The sequence below is a fragment of the Lontra canadensis genome, unplaced genomic scaffold (assembly GCF_010015895.1).
Source record: "Lontra canadensis isolate GAN:19392208 unplaced genomic scaffold, GSC_riverotter_1.0 scaffold68, whole genome shotgun sequence".
NCBI lineage: Eukaryota > Metazoa > Chordata > Mammalia > Carnivora > Mustelidae > Lontra > Lontra canadensis.
In genome coordinates, this window is record NW_022631062.1 from 6,916,812 (window position 1) to 6,940,694 (window position 23,883).

Here is a 23,883-nt window from a genome sequence, read left to right on the forward strand (position 1 = left end):
CCCATGATGATGTGGGAAACAGAGGCAGAAGAAAAGTCATTAAATTTCCTTACTACCTAGAGCCCCCTGACAGGTCCCTCAAGCGGGCAGATTGACCTTCCTCTGGGAACTCCACTGCCTCCTTCTTAACAGTCCGCTAAGAGCAAAAGGCAGTCCTAGCCTGACCAACCCCCAACCCCCAACCAGGATCCTGCAAGTCTACGTTAACCTATAAAAACTCCTTTGGAAACTTCCTTCATCTCTAAACCCTCCAAGATACGTACTGGCCATCAGCCCCAAGCATACGATACGGCCCACCGATAGACATCTGAAGGGTCTCATGACTCAGGTTTCATTAGATGGTAATAAATGACCTTCTCCCAACAACAGCTACCCCCTCAAGGTCCTGGAAACCTTGTTTCCAAAATTCCTTAGACATGAAGGCGATCGCTAACCCCGTTCCAACCTGCAAGTATAGAACAGGCCACTCCTCAGGACCCCACTGCAGCAGCAGCTCGTCCTGCCCACGGGGCCTGTCCCTGCGCTTTAATAAACCACCATTTTGCACCGAACACGTCTCAAGAATTCTTTCTTGGTCGTTGGCTCCGGACTCCACCCCACTGAACCTCGCTTATATTTTAAACGTCACGAAGAGTACATAGAGGGAGAGGATAAGGAGAATCCAACTGATCATTTCAGGTGCGTCGTAAACTGACCCTGTTCCACGAAGTATCCCCTTCACACAGGTGGATATCCCAGCTGTGCCCATTAAAGTCCCAAGGCATGCCAGACGGCCGACGCTATAGCACCCCGTCACCCGCAGTTCATAAGACCATCCTTCCCACACCGACATGACAATCTCAAAGACAGCGCAGGTCTAATCTTCATAACCAGCACATAATGGTTACACAACAAACGCTTATTAAATCCACCAGTGAATGAATGCTTACGGGCACGACAGCAGAAGCCCGCACCGACGTTCAGCTCGCCATACGCCAGTCACTGTTCTAAGCCCTACAACCCCATATGGAGAGAAATCAGTTAGGGTTACGACACTACCAAGACCTGTAGCTCTGAAAATCTCCGCAACGTTAGCTACGGCATTGCAGTAATAGTTGAAGAACACAATTATGGATGAAATCGTAACATATTCGTAATCATGACAACACACATGGTTCTTGAAAGTATTACACAAAGTGAGATAAATCAGGCACAGAACACCAAAGATACCAACTCTTACACATGGCGTTTGAAACCAAACAAAACCAATAAAAACCAAGAAGAGCCCAACAACGTAAAACAATGAACTCCAATACACAGATCTGTCGGAGACGGGAGTAGGGGTAGCCCTAGTGGGTGTGGGGGGGGGTCAAAAGGCAGACTATCCGTTAGAAAATAAGTCCTGAGGCTATAACATGCATCACAGTGATGACAGTAATACTGTATTGCTTATTTTGAAAGTTGCTAAGGGAATAAATCTTATAATTTTTAAAATGCTTAAGAAAGAAATTGGAGGTGACACGAAGAAATGGAAGGACCTTGCTCAGAAACGGAAAAAACACTGTTAAAATGCCCATCCTACTCAGAGAAATCAGCACATTTAATGCAAATGCCTAGCAAACATCCAGCAATACTTTTCACAAAGCTGTTACAAACAATTCCAAATTGGGTATGGGACCACAAACGGCCCAAATTGCGAAAGCAACGTTGAAAAAGAAAAGCAAAGCTGGAGGCATCACGGTTCGGGACTTCAGGTTACATTAAAACGCTGTAGTCATCAAGATAGTACGGTCCTAGCAGAACAGACAGATCCATGGACCCGAGTACAGAGCCCAGAAATGAAAGCACCATTATATGGTCAATTAATCTTTGACAAGGCAGGAAAGAATATCTGACGCTTACCACGTTGGAAAGCAGCATAGAGGTTCCTCAAAAAGTTGAAAACAGAACTACCCTATGACCCAGCAGTTGCACTACTGGGTATTTACCCTAAAAATACAAACGTAGTGATCCGAAGGGGCATGTGCATCTGAATGTTTATAGCAGCAACGTCCACAATAGCCAAACTATGGGAAGAACCTAGATGTCCATCAACACATGAATGGATACAGAAGATGTGGTCCATATACACAATGGAATACTATGCAGCCATCAAAAGAAATGACATCTTGCATTTGCAACAACGTGGATGGAACTAGAGGGTATTATGTTTAGCGAAATATATGAATCAGAGAAAGACAATTATCATATGATCTCCCTGATATGAGGAAGTTGAGAGGCAGTGTAGGGGGCTTGGGAGGTAGAGAAGGAAAAAATGAAACAAGATGGGATTGGGAGGGAGACAAGCCATAATAGACTCTTAATCTCACAAAACACACTGAGGGTTGCTGGGAGTAAGGGGGTAGGGATAGGACGGCTGGGTTATGGACATTGGAGAGGGTATGTGCTATGGTGATTGCTGTGAAGTGTGTAAACCTGACGATTCACAGACCTGTACCCCTGGGGTTAATAATACATTATATGTTTATTAAAAAATTTTAAAAAATTATTTAGAAAAAAAGAATATCCGATGCTTAAAAGATTATCTCAAAAAACGGTGTTGGGCAAACTGGACAGCAACATGCAGAAGAATGAAATTAAGACCACTTTTTAACACCATATGCAAAAACAAACTCAAAAGGGATACAAGACCAAAACATGAGAAACCACAAGGAAACGTGAAAATCTTAGAAGAGAACACAGGTAATAACCTCTGTGACATCGGACATAGCAACTTATTTCTAGATTTGTTTCCTAAGGCAAGGGAAATGAAAGCAAAAATCATCTTCTGGGACTACATCAAAATGAAAAGCCTCTGCACAGCTAAAGGAGCCATCAACGCAAGTACAAGACGGCCTATCGAATGGGAGAAGGGAATCGAAAATGCCATATCTAGGCGCCTGGGTGGCTCAGTGGGTTAAGGCCTCTGCCTTCGGCTCAGGTCATGATCCCAGGGTCCTGGGATCGAGCCCCGCATCGGGCTCTCTGCTCAGCAGGGAGCCTGCTTCCCCTCCCTCTCTGCCTGCCTCTCTGCCTACTTGCGATCTCTCTCTGTCAAATAAATGAATAGAATCTTTTTAAAAATGCCACATTTGATGAGGGGTTAATATCCAAACTATATAAGGAACTGATACAACTTAACACCCAAAAAACAAATAATGCAATCAAAAAATGGGGGCAGAAGACATAAACAGACATTTTTTTTTCCGAAGAAAACCTACAAATGGCCAACAGACAAGTGAAAAATGGGTCAAGATCATGTAGCATCACTCACCACCAGGAAAATACAAGTCAAAACCGCAATCCAGTGTCTCCTCCCACCTGTCAGAACGGCTACAATCCATGACCCAAGAAACAGCAGGTGTTGGCATGGGCAGAAAAGGGGGAGCCCTCTTACACTGCTGGTGGGCATGCAAACTGGTGTGGCCACTCAGGGAGAACAGTATGGAGGGTCCACAAGAAGTTTACAGTAGAAGTACACTATGATTCTGCAGTCGTACTACTGGGTATTTACGCCCAAAATACATAAACAGAGATTCAAAGGGATACACGCACCCTGATGTTCACTGCAGCATTATTTACAAAGCGAAGATATGGAAGCAGCCACGTGTCCACGGACTGATGAATGCATAAAGATGTGAGACAGATAGATACAGACGCAGATCTAGATATAGATGAATATTATTCAGACATAAAAAAGAATGAAATCTTGCCATCTTCAAGGACATGGTATGAGGCTAGAGATTACAACGCCAAGTGAAATAAGTCAGTCAGAGAAATACATGATTTCACGCATACGTTCCACGAAGAAGCCAAAGGAGAGAGAGGCAAAACAAGAAACAGACCCTTCCCTCTAGGAACAAGCCGATGGTTACCAGGGGCGAGCGGGTGGAGGTTGAGGGAAGTAGGTGATGGGTTGGGGAGGGCACTTGTCGGGGTGAGCCCTGGGGGACGTCGGAAAGTGTGCAATCACTCACTATACCACGCCCTTGAAGCTAACATAACACTGCATGCTCACTTTCTAGAATTAAAAGGAAAACTTAAAAGAAGGTATAATCCCAAGAAAAAGAATGTTACCTTTCTATAGTGATGGACGTGAACTAGACTTAGCGCGACGATCCTTTTGCAATATAGACACACATTGAATCACTGTCACACCCCTCAAACTAACGTACTACTTTATGTAGTACTAATGTAATGTAATACTTGATAATATTTTATAACAATATATTCAAAGAAAAATATAAACAGGAGCGTTTTTAAGTTCGAGACTGATACTTTTTCTCATCTGTACAACTCATGAAATAGCTTCCATATTTAAAAAACATTATTACAGCAGGATGTTAAGAACAAAACCAATGGACCTCCAGAAGCTGTATGTAAATCAAAATAATACACAGCATTCAACAAACAGCCTGCTGAGTGCCATCTAACAAATGAGGGTATGAACCTGACGATGTTATAATCATCAAATACAATGTAACACAGAGAGTAGCACGGCAAGGAGCCCCCGGCATTTACTTCCGCGCATAGGCAGGTATGATAAGAGAACACAAGGCACGTGTCACAGACGTCCACTCTCACATCCTAAGGACTAGGTTCTATACCGATTGGCAGTTTAAAATGCAGACGGTGAGCTGGGGACACCTTCATCTGTCCAAGAGACGAGGAGGCTTCAGGGAAGAAACCCAGCTCGACTACCACCAGCTACGTGGTCGGGTTTGGAAGGAAGCCAGGTGGGGGACAGCAAGCCCGGCGTAAAGACAGCAAACATGACTTTGTGTTAAGAATTCAACACAAGTGTACAGAACCACATGGCCGGAATCGTTCTTAATTGCTCCGCTAGTCAATATTTCACTCCTAGATACACTCATTTATTCATTCTTTCTACACAGCATCATTGATCATCACTTAGAGCAGCTCTTCCTACATTCTACAGAGCACAGGAATCATGCAAGCATTGCGGGACAGAATGCAGGTGTAGTTCCCGAGGACAGAGTGGGCTAGGAGATTCTGCCCTAGGAACGGCCTTCCTGGGCATGCCGATGCCGCTGGTCTGTGGACACCCCGTCCAGGGCACATGGGATACCCAGAAATTCCTCTCCTCCATGGGAAAAAAAAAAAAAAAAAAAAGATGAGGTTTTCCTCAAGTGTGTTTTTACCCTCCACCTGGCTGGGACGCGAAGAAAAAAAAAAAGCATACACTTTTTATTCTTTCCTAATGTTATGTTACGTTATATGTATATACACATAACAGTGTGCTTAGAGAGGCACATTACCCATTAATCGTACCTGGTTTAGAATGTGTCAGGAGTGTATCCTCAGACACTCATGGTTCCCAACGGTCTATTCTCTGTATATCACCACTGTGTGGTTATCGAGGAAATGTGGGGGTTGTGTGTGCATATTTTCCTAATTCAAGACAGTACAAAGTAGTGAAACGGTCTGGATACAGACTCCTCTGGCTCCCACGGCCTCGTCCACAACGCACCCAGAAAATCCATCTGGTCACTAGCTGTCCTGCCGCATTCTCCACGGACACCTGGAGAGCTGGTCACTCCATCCCCGCTCAGGACTCGTAGCCTTCTCTGGCTGCCTCAGCTGAATTTGCCTCAGCTGGTCCTGGGAACTCTGGGTGAGCATCATGTCTGCATCTGGCGCCTTTGCGAGGAGGTCTAACCTTGTCTCTACAAGTGTGTTGGAGGTGACCATACTCTTCAACACAGAGAGACCCATTATAGCCCAAGACATTAAGTTCAGCCTCCTTCCTCCACAATCCCCTTCAGGAGAATGTGTAGACTCCGTGTGCTCTAGGAGAGTAAAAACTTTCCCTTTACACTTTTAGGTTCAGTGACTGCAGCATGCAAATTAAACTAACAATTAAACAGATTAACAGAAGTAAAGGTGAGAATCCCATAGGGTAAAGGTATGTAGAAGTACAGGTCTATAGATTCTGTTGGTGATAAGAATTTCACATGCAAGGGGTGGGATTCACAGAAAAGAAATTAAAACCTCCAAGAGCCAGTTAGACCCAGAAGCCTATATAACAATTTAACAAAGGAGGGATTAACTGTTGAGAGGAGACTAGACAACGGAAGGAGGAAGAATCTGGGCTTCTAGGGGTGGCAAACTGTGGAAAAGAAATACGTGATGGAAATTAATGCTAGAAAAGGATTTGGTTAGTAAGGCTCGTTATGCAGAGGCAAGTTGGTATCCTTTGCCAGGAGTTAACAGTCCACTCTAGCAATGAAGAGTCATTTTCTCCTTGACATCAGAGAAAGAGACAGTTTTCAAAAGAAGCTCTGTTATCTTTGCAAACAGCAACATATGCCCTATATTTGGGGAGAAAGGCAATGGATTCATCCCATGGCTGATATCTAATTTCTTTTAGCTCCAAATAATCCTTATGCCAAAGCGACCCATTCTGATTGCCTTCCTTTGCTATGTCAGAACATTATAAACTTTTTTCCTTACCATTCTTTAGTAAGAAACACTCCTCCTTCAGCCCCAAACATCTTTCTTTGGTTATTTTCTGTGTGTGTGACTCCCAACCTCCTTCATCTCTTATGAAATTATCAGAGACCCCTGAGCGGCTAAGGCACCCCATGACCCCATGGCCATCCTTAAGACTCTTTTCTAACAAGTTCTATTTCAAAAGTAGCAGTGGGGGTGCCTGGCTGGCCTGGTGGGAGGAGCATGCAACTCTCAATCTCAGGGCTGTGAGTTCAAGCCCTATGTTCGGTGTAAGGATGGTCTAAAAATTTAAAAATAAAAATAAAAAATAGCTGTGTATGAGATTCTATGATGAGTGGCTGTCTCCCCCTCCAGATCATGGTCGCGAGGAGCACAAGGGCGTCCTGAGGCACGAGCACAATCCGAGGCAGGTGACAGGTGTCTACTGGTTGGGCAGCACATGGATGGAGCACACGAGGCTATCTGCTCAGCACTTCAGGTTAAGTTACTCCACTCCTATAGCTGACAAAGTGTAGTGGGGTCTGATCCCATGTGTGGTCCAGAATTAGGGAAATTAAAGCACTCGGGGAGGCAGGATTCATGCCTGGGGAGTCTGCTGTGGCCCACAAGGGACTGGACAGGGGACTGGGGTGGACAAGGAAACATGCAAACCGCGTGTACTATCCAGAATTCTCCCCTTTCATATGCACACAGCGTGCTTCCTGGGCACTCTACCTCCTTTCTCCAAGATGAAGATCTTTTCCTGGAAGAAAAGAAAAGCCTCTGATGATCTCCCTTTTTATCTCCACTCACTGTTGTTGGGGGTGGGAGGGGGGGAGATGGGAACCCAGAGTATCACGGAATAAGACAAAACAAACACTTTGGGCTTTAGAGCTAATCAGACTCATTTCCTAGCTTCCCCTACTTTGTGAGAAAGGCACGACGTACGGCCCTCCCCCCCCCCAATGCCACCAATCTTTGGAACCTCCAAATTTGGGGCCATGATTTTCAGATGCTTCCGATCAGACTCATTCAGCAGACATTGGAGGAACGGTGGCAAAGACTGCCATGCCGTGCGTGGGACGGGGCCGTTTCGTGAAGGACACAGCTCCAGAAGAAATGCTCTCGACCTGATGTAACTGAATTCAGGTTTGCTTTACAACCCAGATTAGCCTGTAGGCCAGGCAGGATGGCATGATGCTGTTAAGGCACTCACAACTGAAAATAATCTTTGTCTTCAGGGATGAGGGATGTGTTCAGAGTTTTGTACACATACTGCTGCACAGGACAGAAACCGCTAATCCACTCCTGGAACCAAAGCTGCCCTGTTCCTCTGGGCCCCTTTCCAAGCTACACTACCCCAGACAATGGACAATCGCAGGTCTTTGTGTTCTGAAGAAATACACATCAGTTTCCATCACAACGTACAAACGGGATGATCCCAACAATGGCAAAATATGGCAGAAGAGATAAAAGCCAATAAACACTTCTATAACCTTTGAAAACAAAACACAAAGGCAAAACACTTGGATTCCTGCAGAAATTCCGTTACCCTGCTCGATTTTTTTTTTTTTTTTAAACGAGAGTGCATACTCAAGCTTGAGGGGGTAAAGGCAGAGGGAGAGAGGAAGACAGAATCTCAAACTGGCTCCCTAAGCAGCAGAAAGCCCAAAGCAGGGCTCGAACTCATGACCCAGAGATCACGACCAGAGCTGAAATCAAGAGTTACCAGGTGACTAACGGAGGCATCCTGGTGGTGTGCCCTCTACTTGATCATTTTTAAATTTTAGCACCATTTTCCCCCTCTTTGATGTAATGCACACAACAGTCAACACATTCTTTTTGAGCTCGATATAAAATAAACCATTATGGCTTTGATTATGAGAGCCGAAGTATGTTACCCTGAATGTCAGATAATTTCTTTATTTTTTTCTTAAACATTTTATTTTTCTGAGAGAGAGAGAGAAGAGAGGGAGAAGCAGACTCCCACCGAGCAGGGAGCCCAGTGTGGGGCTCGATGCCAGGACTGCAGGATCATAACCTGAGCCAAAGACAGATGCTCAATGGACTGAGCCCCCCAGGAGACCCTCAAATAATTCCTCTAAATCATTTAAATAATTCACAGTCAACAAATGGGCGAGCAAAACAATGAAAACTCATAATCACAAGATAAGAAAACCTGTTGTAATGACTATGTCATACACTTGTAACTAATGTCACACTCTGTATCAACTAGACTTCCAAAACTGTATTTAATTACACAACTCAACTTAAAAAAACATAAAGGTAAAGCTTTGAATTTTCAGTAACATCAGAATCTTAGAACACTACATCAAAAACTAACGATGGATTGTATAGAGACTAACATAACCCAATAAAAATTAAAAAAAAAAAAAGAATTGTTACAAAAGAGTATATGCAACACATCTTGATACGAGTGACAATAAATGACTTTTCCCTAAATATTAAATCTGAGTCCCCGCAAATTATGATCTGTGCTTCCGTGCCTGCGGACCCAGTGGATCTCCTTAAATTGGTTCAAACCAACAATATTTCAGATGAAATAGCCAATTGTTTTTTCCATTTCCAGACTCCCATGTTATTTAATACCCTAAGCAATTTTAATCACTCTGATGATAAATAAAGTTGAGTAGTTAGGACACATGAGAATGACCACAGACTACTATTTGTAGACACGTCATGTCATACATGCATATAGCTATATACATACAGACACATCCATGTGCATGTATATCAACATAAGGATAAACACCACCGACTTAGCCGTATAATCAGCTCCAAAAGACAGGGTCGATGGGAACATCAAAGCCACCGCCTGGAGTCCCCTTCCCCATTGCGTTCCCTACACAACATGGACCGTGTTGGTTGAAACCCTACTCACGGGCCGCCATATGCAAACATCTTCCCTGTGAGATTCTGAGAACCCTGCTTAGTACAGCTCTGCCTCAAGTGTGCCAGTCTGTGCAGCGGCAGTCGTCCCCACCACCTCCCACACCTGCTCTGCGGTGCCTTGTGGAGATGTAATTCTCCGAGGCGAGTGTACGCCAAGTCACTGACCAGCGTTATCTAGATTTCCCGTGAATCACTCCAAGGACCCTCGCCCAAAGCATTCAAGGTTCCAGACACATTCTCAGATGCAAACCAGCCATCACGGATGCTCTACATGTGAAGGTGAAGAAACGTTTCTGCTCTATTCCAGAGCTCTGACAGGGCTCTGCACGGCCAGCTACCACCTGGGGCCATGACCCACCATCGTGGGATCTGAGCACCCTCCGAGCTCCTTTGAACTCAGCTACGCTCCTGCATCTCTGCACTGTCTGTGGCTGCCTCCCCCAGCCACCGAAGCAGAACGTGAGGCTTCCTAGCCAGCAAACCCTGAAATATTTACTATCGGGTCCTTTACAGAGAGACTTGGCTGAACCTTGGTCTTGACTCTTGATGAGGGCTGGAGATAACTCTTATTCTGTGTTCAATGCGTTACTTGTCTCTGGAGCTATCAGCCATGGGCTCCTGTAGGACACCGAACACGGTGTCTCCATCCATCCCAACTGTCTCGTGACAAGACAACTGCCTAATGATAAGTGATGATATATGAATCACGGGCTGAAATAACCACAACGAAAGGAAATTAGGAAGACACGAGCGAGGACAGAGCATGAGCAGAGAGCTGGCCTCAAGACACATTCTCCAGCAAACGCAGTAATGCTGTTTCTAAGAGGAGAGAAGACCTGAACAGTGACATGCTCGTTTTCCCCAGAATCACCTCCCGTTCCACCAGCTGCACCATCATAAGTCTCCACGACCTCATTTCCCTTCACTGGGGCGCTTTCATATTGGAAGGATTGTCGGAGCTCAGAGCTTGAGGGAAAAAGGTCCCTGTTTGGGTGATCGCACACCGCCCCCCATCCCCGTCCTGGCATGCCACAGCCTTCCTCTTCCCCAGGGAGACCCACGTACGGAGTCCAATGTGTACACGGAGAACTCGGGGACACTGGCAGGGCAGAGCCTGAATTCTTCTCTGACCTGAACTCGCTGCACTGAGGGCTAGAAAGGACACTGAATGCTAAAAGCCGGCCGTGCTCAGAACTGCACAGTGACGCTCCGTGTCCCGGAGGCTGAAGCTCGAGGCCAGAGTTGGAAAAGGTTTCGGTGCCCAGGGCTGCTCTTCTGAAAGGCTGATTTTCTTCCACGCACCGGGCCATTTATTTGCTCTTTTGTTTGGTCTCTGGTGACTTATGGGTTCGGGAAGCCTTGCTGTTGCAAACCATAATAACTCTTGCCGTGAAAACAGACTGGTTTTAATGACAATAACTTGATGTATCAATTACTAAGAAATAGCTACCGGGTGATAAAAGGTCTGTACACCGAAAACCTGATACAACGGCACCTCGGAAGGAGGGAAAGACACCCCCAGGAGACCCTAATAATAAAAATGTCAAACCTAGCGGTAAGTTGGGACCAAATACCCTTTGCGGGGATCATTTCAGAGCCAAGCCCATCAGGCCTTCCGTCCTCATGGAGACCACGATCAGGGCCTTTCGCCATTTTCTTTTCCCTACAGGACAATGGAAGCGTCTGTCATCATCAAAGCCCAGTGTGAGGTGTTCTACGGGAACACTATACTGGCTGCTGTTTTTCTACAAAACAAAGTCTATACACCACAAAAATAAGGAAAAAGAGAGGAAAGAAACAACTCAAACCCCAAAATCAAAAGCAGAAGGAAAGTTGGGACCACAAGGAAGGAAGCACCGGGTGGTTTGTGGGTGACATTTGCTTACGCTCAAGGCTCCTCCCGGGTGTTGGGTAAAAATCTGCTTTTTCAGGCTTTCGTGTCTCCTCTGTGCCCCTCGGTGAAGGAGGGCATCGCTCCGGGCCAGCAGAGCCCAGGACCCCGAGCACGAGGGAAGGTGAGCGCGGCTCGCATCAAGGAGGAGACTAGAGACGCCAGGCGGTCAAGAGCATCAGATCGTTACGATGCACTCTGGGATAGAGTTCATCATATCCGAGACCTGAATCCCTCCCTTCTAGATGTTCTCTCTGTTTCCCAAAAACACTTGGCTGCAAAACACCTGGGAGGTTCTTTGAGTCCCGTGGGTTGGTGTCGGAAGAACAGAAGAGCAGAAATTCCCCAGGAAATCTCAGGCTCGGATTTGGGCACTGGGGACTAAGGCTGTGAGTACACACGGCGACGGGTGCGGTGAGAACACTCCCTCCCTGCCCTCTGTCATCACACGAGCCATCCTTGTCTCAGGCACTTCCATGACAAAACCGAAATCTCCACCTCGGGTTCTGGTGTTGGGGTAAAACACAAGTTTTGCCTTGTTTGGGTTCTGGACCATTTAGCCTCCCTGACTTATGTTTAAAAAAAAAAATAGGTTACTCTCAATGCTCTGTGCACCAAACTAGATCCCCCATGTTTGGCTTTTTATTTTGTTTGTTTTGTTTTTTTTGTTTTTGTTTTTGTTTCAATCTTCACACCTGCAAACCTCTGCATGTGTTTCTCCCCCAAAACATGCACCAAGAAAAGGCTTTGTGGGTTCACATTCAAGGAGCTTAGAAAATGCAAGGCCTCCTGTCCAAAGTCTGGATTTCTCCGACATCGATGCTCCACGCCCCCCTCAACCTCCAGCCATTCTGGGTGAGTCTCCCCATTGAATTAAAGGACGGTGACATTCATAATATCAGAACTACTTTGTGTTCACATTCTCAAATAAAAGAAGATGGACCTCCTTCAAGACTCCCTAGGTTTTTTTTGAAATTTAATTTTTTTTTTTTTTTTTTTTTTTTTGGAAATGCATCCAGTGTAAGGCTGCCTGCTTTAAGCCAAGTCTGAGTTCTGCGCTGGTTAGTAGCTGAACCCCACTGAGACCCAGACTTGCTTACAGAGCTGAGGACCTGAAGGCTTTGGTTTCCAGTTTTCAGAGACTCTCCCCTGTCCGATGCACTCATTACCTAACTAACGAGTAATCTTGTCCCACCTTCACCAAACTCAACGCAGCATTTCCATTCATGCCACAATCTGGCTGCTATAGCTTTGGCCACTCCCTTCGTGGATGCTGCGCTCCCGGGCATTAACTTATTTCCTAACAATCGCATTTATCTAGCATGGCAGCCTGTTAAAAATAAACAATTCGTTCAGCAGGGAGGACAAAGGACAGGGAGTGGTAAGGTCTCAGGGTTATTCCTGGCTTTGCCACTTGCCAGCTCTGGGAGCTTGAGAAACCTCCCTCGCCTCTCTGGGCTGCAGAATTGTTCCTTTGTATTCAATGGGAGCACAGGGAGGGTCTCACCGGAAGGGAGCAGGGGCTCTAACGAGCGAGTGCGAGGTGGGTGTCTACGATCCGCACGGGAGGACAGTGATGCCGTCTCAGCAACGTTCACAGGAGGTGAGAAGCAAAACCAAAGCTGGAGGCAGTCGCCCTGCCAGGCGTGGCTCTTGCTGCCAGCCAAAAGTCCGTGCTGCTAAGGAATGTTGCGACAAAACCGTGTTTAGCAGAGTCGGTGAGTTTGAGGAACCACAGACACGCCTAGAGGGGACTCCCTCCACCAGGTGAGCCTTGAACAGCCCAACAGCCAGCAAGAAGGAAGGAAAATCTCCCTGCTCCCCTGTCTACCCTGAAGGGCTGAGCAGAGACCAACCTCCAGAGTGCTGCAACCTAGCACTGAAACTTCTGCTACAGGGGAAGGTTCGCGAAACACAGGCAGACCACGTCTCCCCCTCCGGATGGTTTTCGTACAGGGGTAGTCAAATTAACCCAAGTTGGCCCCCATCCCAACCCAGCTCAACAAATTACGGAATGCAAGTGAGCATGTCCTCCCTTCACCTGCCCTCTCTAGGATAAACACACTAAACTATACCATGAATAACCATTTAGAAAATGCATTTTCAGACCCCGTAAACCGAGTGCACAAGACATAATTGCAACTGTTTTCTGTGTCCCCAAGCATCGTCAGGAAGAACTTTCCTCGTGTTCGTTATACAGTGATGGGACGGGGAGCCTGTGGGGTCATTTGCCTCTGTTTTCCTTGACCCCTCCAGGTTCATTCTTAAATTAGAAACCCAGCCTTATTTAAAATGGTTGGTTAAATGAAATTAGGCAAAGCGCTATACTGGCACAGAAAGGGAGAAAAGCGTAATATTTTATAAAGATATATTTTGTGGCTTAACTAACTCACTTCAGCCACAAGAATACATGATGATACATGGTAATTTATTAAGTAAATATTCGTCAAGGAAAGGCAGAAAAGAATGAAAGAAAACATGAGAGGGAGATGAAGTCATTTCCAACGACTATACTATGATGTAAAATGCAGTGTTTGTGTACGGCACATACAAAGAATTCACAAGCAGTGCTTTAAAAAAATGCACTTGAGTGATAATCATGGAAAACATTATGCTTGCAAACCTAAATGATGTTTTATTATTATTTTTAAGATTTTATTTATTTGACAGACAGAGATCACAAGTAGGCAGAGAGGCAGGCAGAGAGAGAGGAGGAAGCAGGCTCCTCGTGGAGCACAGAGCTCTATGCGGGGCTCGATCCCAGGACCCTGGGATCATGACCCGAGCCAAAGGCAGAGGCTCAACCCACTGAGCCACCCAGGCGCCCCCTAAATGATGTTTAAAATGAACTCTAACTCATTAGTCATCCCGAGATGCATCTGAGAAGGACAGAAAACATTCTTTTATCCACACATTTAAACAATAAAATTTCACTCGATTTCCCAAAATGTAAAAAATCCCTTTCCTTGCCAAGATTTGAAAAACAAGCAGGGAAAAAAGGAGAAGAAGAAGAGCCTTGTCCTGTTCTTCAGGACTGACACGAAGATGGCTTCTGCTTCACATGCTAACTTGGTACCTGTTCTGCGTATAATCAACAGAAGTTCTACGTTTGAATTAATCTAGGCGCTTCCCAAGCACGGACCTCATTGGGAATGACCCTTTTAACCTGGATTCAGCATCTCTTCTTCCAAGGCAAGTGGATTAATAGGGCTAGACAAGTTTTGCAGCACCGTTTCTTGAAATTTCTAATAACTCTGTGAGCCAGAATGTGCTTCCTTTTATAATCTATCAAGTGCTGAATGTTTCGCCTACTACGGGCTATTTCTCAGGATTTCCTGCATTCTTTGATTATGCAAATCTTTGCTGTGTGTGGGACCTGGAGCCTAGTGTTTTTTCCCAGGTTGTCGAAGAAGAGCTATTTCAGCTGACTTGAAAAGGAACAGTGTTTCCATCGTCATGGCCATTTCAATGAAGACTTCGTGAAAAAGAGAGATTGGAAGATTTTACATAGAGACATAGCTAGCTAGCTATATGGCTATAATTAGTTACTATGTAGATACATATTAGTGTTTATGTATACTATTACATACATTATATAATGTAAACATAATCTGTATCGACAGATGGTTATAACACATTATTACATATCGATACACATTATATATATGTCATATGCATACTATATATAAATGTTCAGTATATATATATGTACAAAGTCAACGTGAAGGGAAAAAATATGGAAAATTACATTTGAGAATAAAACATTTCCTACAGATTGGGTAAGCCATGGATAGTGTACAAGTTTTTTACAAAATACGAACCTCATTAGCAGAAATTGCTAAGATGCCATATGAAATGATGCAAGGACACAATCTCACTGGGATGTGTTTAGACAGTTATGTTGTTTTAATTAAAATCTACCTTGGAAGGGCTTGAAAGCGAGACATTATTCATTTTGTCACTGATAACGTTTCCAAATGTGTGTGTGTGCATGTGTGTGTGTATATATATATATACAGGCTCACTTTTTTTTATAAAGATTTTATTTATTTATTGGACAGAGAGAGAGACAGCGAGAGAGGGAACACAAGCAGGGAGAGGGCGAGACAGAGAAGCAGGCTTCCTGCCGAGCAGACAGCACAATGCGGGGCTCGATTTCAGGACCCTGAGATCATGACCTGAGCCGAAGGCAGAGGCTTAATGACTGAACCACCCAGGAGCCCTATATCCTCACGTTTAATAATACCTTTATATAACTGTGCATGTGGGGATTTGTCGGGGGGGGGGATAATTATGTTTATACACAGATACACATAGCATTAACACTGTCTTTAATTTTGGTAGAAAAAGCTATTTATTTTTTCAAGTTTATTTTTTTTTTAGTAGTCTCTACACCCAGTGTACGGGTCGAACTTATGACCCCAAGATCCCAAGTTGCATGCTACACCGGCTAAACCAGCCAGGTGCTCCAAGTATGGAATACAATTTAAAATTGGATCATGAAAAAAAAAGAAAAAATCAGGGTGCCTGGGTGGCTCAGTGGGTTAAAGCCTCTGCCTTCAGCTCAGGTCATGATCTCGGGGTCATGGGATCAAGCCCTGCATCGGGCTCTCTGCTCAGCGGGGAGCCTGCTTCCCCCATCTCTCTGGCTGCCTCTCTGACTGCTTGTGATCTGTCTGTCAAATAAATAAATAAAATCTTAAAAAAAAAAAAAAGTGGATGATGCTTTCTGTATAACTGGAGAACACCACCGGAGAACTTGTAAAAAGGGAATGAATTTGGCCAGACTTCTCTTCTTCACACTCCGAATCTATGTACAAAATTTTGTGTCTTATAATTGCACCAGAAACTTCCTGGAAACAGACTTTGCACATGATGAGTTCCATGAAAAAAAGCTTTCTATTGACATTTCGTTTCTAATTAGACCCAGAACAGAACAGATTCTCTTTTGTCCTTAGTGAGAACGAGGAGATGAAAGTGGCACAGATTCCTAGAAAGTTAAATAATCAAAAAGAAAAGTGAGATGCCTGGTGGTTAAACACATGCCTAGGAACACACCTTCAAGGTCGGAGAGAAGATTGCAAAATACATCTGGTGTCGGATTCCAGCAAAGGTGGACGTTTGATGCAGGGACCCCAAGCTACTCGGCCAACTGAGGTAATGACTTCATAAAAACATCCTTTCATTAAAACAGAAAATATTCTTTATGGGGGGGACATGTGGTTCCTTACTGCCTTTTTATTTTAATGACATCAAAGACATTTCCATTTGATTCCAGAATCAAAGCAAAAATAATGGAAGAAGGAGCAGATCATAGAGGGCAGATCAGTAGGAAGATAATGACGGCCAATCCCACTTCTTCAAAACCCGGGTGCTTTCTCATCGACGCCTTCGGAGACCGCTGTTGGAGCAGAACTTGGGAAGGAAACCGTCCGTCAGGTCTGGATGTTAGAAGTCAATTGTGGGAAATTTAGTGGAGTTAAACAGAAATACTAATAATGTGAGGTTCTCAAATGGAAATTTAGTGGAGTTAAACAGAAATACTAATAATGTGAGGTTCTCAATTGGAAAGAAGCTGAAGTCAAAAATGGGAAGAAAAAAAAAAAGAAAAAAAGAAAAATCCATGCAATTAAAATCCTGTGAATCCGATCTCCAAGAAGGCAGGTTTTCATGTCTGTGCCTCACTGTGGGACCCCTCACACCTAGAACCGGGTCTCAGGCACAGAACAGGGATGAAGGAATTTAAACTAACATGCCCGTGTTTCCATAACCAGGTAATAATCCCGTGAAGAGCCTGAAAGTCAAATATCACATAAAATCCATAGAACAGAGGTAGAGAGACCCTCAATTCCTTAACTGCCAAGACCTTTAAGACGCTAATTGTAAAGACAATGTTCACAGCTTGTTTTGGAAAAAGATTGTATTTATTTATTTGAGAGAGAGAGAGAGAGCAGAAGCAGGGGGAGAGGCAGATGGGGAAGCAGACTCCCCGCTGAGCAAGGAGCCCGATGCAGGACTCAATCCCAGGACCTTGAGATCATGACCTGAGCCAAAGGCAGATGCTTAACCCACTGAGCCACCCAAATGCCCCAGTTGCTAATTTTTTTTAAAGAATTGATTTGACAAAGGACAGAACAAGACCAACTTTAATAACTGAGTGATCCAACATCTTTTACCTTAAGTCACAGAAAAAGGAGAAATGGCTTAAATGGGGAAGAAACGACAGCTGTCCTGACGTTTTCTGACGCCAGTCGTCACTCTCCTGAACTCCTTCCACATACACCCTGGAGCCGGTGCTCAGTGGATACTGTATCCCAGAGACCCCGGGCATGACTTCACTCTCCCAGTTGAGGCACTGATCTCCCCTCAGCTGAATTGTGTGTTTTGGCACACATGCCGGAAGCCAACACCAGCTACTGAGACAGGAGCTCCCCACGGCTGGGCGCAACATGAACGGTTAAAACCACCTGCACTGTCCACCTGTGCCTGCTGCAAAGGAGATGGAGAGTAAGCCAGGTCTAGTCACAGACGCAAAGCTGTTGGAGGAAACTTCTCCCTCTGTGCTACCATGTAGCCTCCTGGAAGTACGACAAATTCACGAGCAAGGCAGTCATCCCTGTGTGCAGACGGATGCCGCAGTCATCCAGGCCCACGAAAGCAGATTCTGTAATGACGCACCCCTGATAGATTTCCAAGAACAAGGACCAAACACGACCTCGAGAAAATATGCAGTGAGGTCAAAGAGAGTTACCCGCATTCTGGCTGTTGGTTTGTCATATAGTGTGTCCGGTACTCAAGTCTTGATTCATTTTCTACGTTCATTCATTGTTTCAACAGATACGGAGAGGAGATACAATGTTGCGCATACTCAGCTTTAGACGCTGTCCTCAGGAAGCTTACAGTCTAAGATGGAGATCTATTAACTTAATGAAAAAGAGGAATTTAATTTTAAAAAAGAGAGAAGATAGAAAGACACCCAGAAAGAATAAGAGAGAAGGAGGAAGGAATGGAAGAAGGAAGGGAGAGGGGGAGGAAAGAAGGAAGCAAGACAGAGAGGAATGAAGGAAGGAGGGAAAGAAAGAGGGAGGGAGGGGAGGAAGGAAGGAAACAAGGGAGGGAGGGAGAAAAGAAAGGAAAGAAGGAAGGAAGGAAGGGAGGGAGGGAGAATAGAGGAGAGGGAAGGAAGGAAAGAAAGAAAGAAGTAAAGGAGAAAGGAAGGAAGGGAGGGAGGGAGAGAGAGAATGCAGGAATGGAGAGATAGAAGAGAAAGAGAGAGGAAGGACAGAGAAGCCATAAGAAGGTAAATGTGATCGTAGCTGAGAAAGGGAGGTGCATCAGGCTCGGGGAAACCCTCTCGCCATCCCAGGTGCCACAGGGAGGGTGAACCCCCCTTCTGAGTCAGGGCTGCACTGTGAGCTGAGCAGGGACATGCTGGGGCAGAGGGTTTGACAACTAAGAACAGATGTCTAAAGACAAGAGTTGGACGGGAGCAGATTATCTGTGTGCCTGAGTATCTTCTCCTTCACAGTAGCCGCCGTGCTACGAGGTGGCAAGTTGAGGTCAGATGCAGTCAGGAAACAGACACAGGAAAACCAGACAGGTCCGCACCTGGATCGGGCCCTCCCACGCTTGTCTGCACAGCCGTCCCTTCCTTCCTCTGCTCCCTCATTAACTTTCAGTGACAATCCGGGTCTAAGAGAACAAGAGCCTCACTTTTGAGAGAGGCGGGAGGTAGGGTAAATCATAAGACCTTGAGTATGCAAAACGACTGCTCTTGGAAATTGTAAAAAACAAGATTAAAAATTAATGGCCCACTGATTGTTCCAGGAAATGGAAACTTCTCTAATTGCTTTAGGGTTTATTTGAGGGCACAGAAATTAGACAACTCCTGAACTGATGTTTCTTGACTGCCCTCCCCAGGAAAACAAAAACAAAACAAAACAAAACTAAGAATTCACAGAACCAGATCAGGGCTTTTTAGCACTACTCATTTTTTTTTTCTCTTTTTAGATCAACATGACATTAATATGAATTATTTATGAGGTTCAGCTAGAAAACTTTTTTTCTTTTCTTCTTTCTTTCCTTTTTTAGCTTTTCAGTCATGAAATATGGAAGAGGAAAAACACGATAAACTCAAAAAACAAGGTTGCTGCCCCAATGGACAGAGTTCTGAAGAACACAGAAACCAATGCCCACCCGAAACCACTATATTGGAAGTTATTTATGGACTCCTTGGATTCTCCTGGCATATGTCTGCCTCTGTGCCCTGAGACACTTCCTCCTTGTAGACACCCAGGCGCCCACTGTCTACAGTGACTTGTGGCTTTAGAGCTGGGACAAGGGCTGGCCCCCAGCGGGGCCGCCATCTTGTCCACTCTGTTAACGTAGCTCATCTCCCTCTCTCAGATGTGAAATCATGAGGTTCCAAACATCTGGGTGTGGGTATTCCCAGTGGTTGGCTGGAAGGCCTCCCCGTACAAGGCTGTTCATACCCAGTAGGGCAGATCGCATAGTCAACTGCTCTACCTCCCTTTCTCCGCCCAGTGGACTTCTCCGGAAGATCTCAGTCTTCCTCCTTAGCCACGTCCAAACCGCCCTTGCATCGTGCCATGTTTCCTTGTCTTGCTGGGACCAGATCTGGAATGCATGGTCTTTTACTGGATGTCCTTGAGCTTGCATCTCATAGTAAAGCATCATTGCTTAAGGTCCCCTTAGCCATGCCCTACATTCTGGGCAACCCAGGCACAGACAGTAGGGTCTTCCTCAGGCTGGAAAGCAGACCCCTATGGACGGGATTCAAAATCCACATCCTCTGACCTCCCTGAAGCAGTGGGGACGATACTGGTGTTGGTTAAGTGGTGAGGACATGTCTCACGGCAGTGATCTCACAATTACCAAGGCCTCCATCTGTGGAACACTGAAACCAGCTGCAGGGGCAAGACAAAACTTTGGAGATCCAGAGGCTACTGTCCTGAGCTGGTACGAGGACACAATAAATGGGCGGACTGTAGGGTGGGGCGGTTGCTTTCAATAACACACGAAGCCTTGGAAGGAGAAAGGCACAAGTGGCTAACGGTCCATTTCATGGATACTGCACAGGCCAGGAGGCCCCATAGGAAGCTCTATAAAGGTCGCATCTTCTGCAGCAACAGCACGGGTCTGCTGAAAATCAAGACCAGAATGGAGAATAATGGTGCAGAGGAGACCCGATGTCCGGATGTGGAGCCATGACGGGCCCAGTGTGTGAAAACAGGCCTCGGTAGGGGATGAGCAGTCCCTGAGACTTCTGGAAGGCTAACAGAAGGATCTCAAATGCCAGCTCCCATGGAACACTCCTGACGGCCTCACTCCACTGCTTCCTTTGCAATGAGCTCACCCAGAGCAGGTGCCTCTCCTCATCATTCTTTGTACCCCCAAGAGTTGGGATTTTCAAGCTTCAACCTGCATTAGAATCACCCGAAAGCTTCAAGCATGGACCACCGAGCCCCACACTGATGGGTCTCAGGAGGGTTCCAGGAACATATCCTTCTGCTACGTTCTCAGCCCACGTCGTTCCTGCTGGTCCCCGACCACTGCCGTGGTCCTCTCCTCAGGTCTCATCACAGACGAGCTGGGCAGCAGGAGCCCCAGCTCTGTGGAAACAAACAGCCTGTACACCCAAGGACAGACACCACCGGCCTCACTCACCCCAGCGACAGGGCTGCGTGAGACGGTAAAGCCTAAGACAGGCTGGGAGAAGCAGCCCACAAAGCTAGACAAGGCACGTCCCTGGCACGGTGGCATTCACACGTGACATGGGGTTTGAGTTTCTGAAGGACAGCCAGAGCAGAGAGAATGACACGTAGAACAGCAGACCCAGAAATGGCCTCTGGACGTAAGAGGGAGCTGGTGGACTTCACTGTAGAGCTAAGAGGAGGTTAGAGGGTAAGGGGAGTCGGGATGCTAAAATGAATGGCTCCCATAAAACAAGAGCTGCTCCCCGCCTCCAAACCTGAAGTTGTCCCCTGGGAGGATTCAGAGGGCTCCCGCCTCACTGAAGCAAAAGAATGTGCAGGGGAGGGGCGATCAGTGTAGCACACTTGAGAAGCGACTCAGCCAGTGTGTTCCCTGGGCCAACAACTAGATTCCCTAACACTGATGGCCTTGATTGGATTTTTGGAATGACACCCACCCATCACCAGCAAGGTGCATTTTCACTGGCATCAACCCAGAGCAAAAAATCAGAATTCCTGATGCCCAGGAATCGTTGGATGACTCCCTGCATGTACAGTTCTAACCAAAATGCATCTTGTTGATTACGTGCAAAGAAAGACGCTTGCAATGCCTCCCTCCATAGCATCACTCCCCTCTTTGCAGAGGAGGCAGAAATCAGGGAGGCAGTCGCAAGAGCAGAAAACAAGTGTAGCAACTGCAAATAGTCCAGTGTGAGCAAACACTAAAAATATACACTCTACTTCACATGCATGAGATTTCCATGTAAAAACAATTATATGCATATTATTATATGCAAATATATGCCTGTACAGACCTCCTGAAAGTCCTATCACTGTAAACATGATTTAAATACAACTCAGTTCAGGGACGCCTGGATGGCTTAGTCGGTTAAGCATCTGCCTTCAGCTTGGGCTGTGATCCCAGGGTCCTGGGATCGAGTTCTGAGTCGGGATCCCTACTCAATGGGGAGTCTGCTTCTCCTCTCCCTCTGCCGCTGACTCCACTCATGCGCTCTCTCTCTCACTCTCTCTCTCTCTCTCAAATAAGTAAATAAAATCTTTAAAAAAAAAAATCTTCGGAAGAAGAGACACATCTGGGGGGGACTATCTCTATGTGCCTTCTGCACTGTGACAGTCACCTCTGTTTCCAAGGAAAACCCTGTGCAGCATTTTCCAACTGTTTGAATTCTCTTCCTTGGTTTATGGTCATTGTACTCCACACAGAGCCCAACTGGGGTTTTCTTTTTTATTAAAAAAATAAACAAAGCTAGCGATGATACATCATGTCTGCTGACTTTTTAATTATATTTTGATGGCTTTTCAGGAATAACACCTTTCTGCGGTCATACATCAAAAGCAAACGAAATTAAACCCACACCTGAGGGCCCACCAAATCACAGGCATCTTTACAGAAACAACACAAAATTAATTTGAAAAATGTTGATTTTTGAAGACGTTTTTTTCCTCCCCTCACTAGTAAATGTGTCTTCTAGACATCAAAAGGCGAACCCTTTTATTAGTGTTACCTTCCGAGATTGCTAACCAGGCCCCAGTATTTGTCAGGCTTGCAGGCTTCTGTAGAAATGTTCTTCTGCCCGTGGGAGCTGGTGTCTCAGTATTTCTCCCGCAGCTTGGCTGCCGCTCTCCGGCACAATGGGCTTGTCTCAGTGACCTGTCTGCCCGTGCATGGTGACTTCCAAGGGTGATAAGCATCACAACCCACAAAGGGGTAAGTCTAATCCCTGAGGGCTAGCCGTAGGCGGTTTGAAGGGCCTTCTCAAAGTAACATTAGTTAAAACACCATCAGTGCTACCAAAGTCTCCATGAACCCTCCTTGCACCAAGATTCAGCATCTCTGTCTGCCATAGGAAGCACGCTGGGCTCCACATCGGGTTTTTGTCTGCTTCTCACTCCTTAACAACTACTCCCAACAACTTCCAAATTTTGCCTAAGATCCTGGCACCTAAACGAGACAACAGTTGAGTGGAAACATGTACCTTGCTGGATCACAGCCTGGAAAATATTAGAATCTCATGCCTCTATGTCATTAAACCCTTGGTTATAGTTTTGTAGTATTTTAATTATTGGAACTCTATTAATTTTATTCAAGAAGTATTTACTGGATTCCACCATTTACTGGTGCTGGGAAGCCACCCATCCCATCTTTCTTTCTTTTCCAACAAGCATTCATTGAACATTTCTTGGCGCTAGGAGACAATTTGAGGCTCCAGAAGTGAATGAAACAAATGTCGTTAAAATCACCCTCAATGAATTTATAGAAGTTCCCATAAATGTTGAATAGCAAGAGATGTCTGCCCTGCCAGATGCATTAAACAGATAAGGCCCATGGTGGGAACTGAATTAGAAGCAATAGTTTCTTAAGCATAGGGTGATCATGGCAACAAAAACACTGGTTACTAAGCTCTGGATCCCAGCAACATGCCGTACGGTGATGTTTTACGTGTGTTGTACTCCATCAACAGCAAAGTATCCGGAGATTGGCCCCACCAGGACGTCCTTCCTCCAGCCCTTCAGATACTGTTTCATCGTAACTGGCCTAATGTTACCCTATCAGGAAAGAAGACGAAAACGGGGAAGCAATGCAATTTAGCAACACAGATTAACCTCAAAAATGTGTTGCCACGTGAAAAAAGCCAGACAGAAGCTCCTATGTCGGGTGTCATCCCATGGACGTTAAAAGCCCAGTACAGGTGAGGCACCTGTGTGGTGCAGTCGGTTAAGCGTCCAACTCTGGGTTTCAGCTCAGGTTGGGATCTCAGGGTCATGAGATCAAGCTCCACACCGGGCTCCACGTTGAGGGCAGAGTCTGCTAAATTCTCTTCCCTCTTCCCCTCCCTGCCCCATGCTCTCTCTTTCTCTCTCAATTAAGTAAAT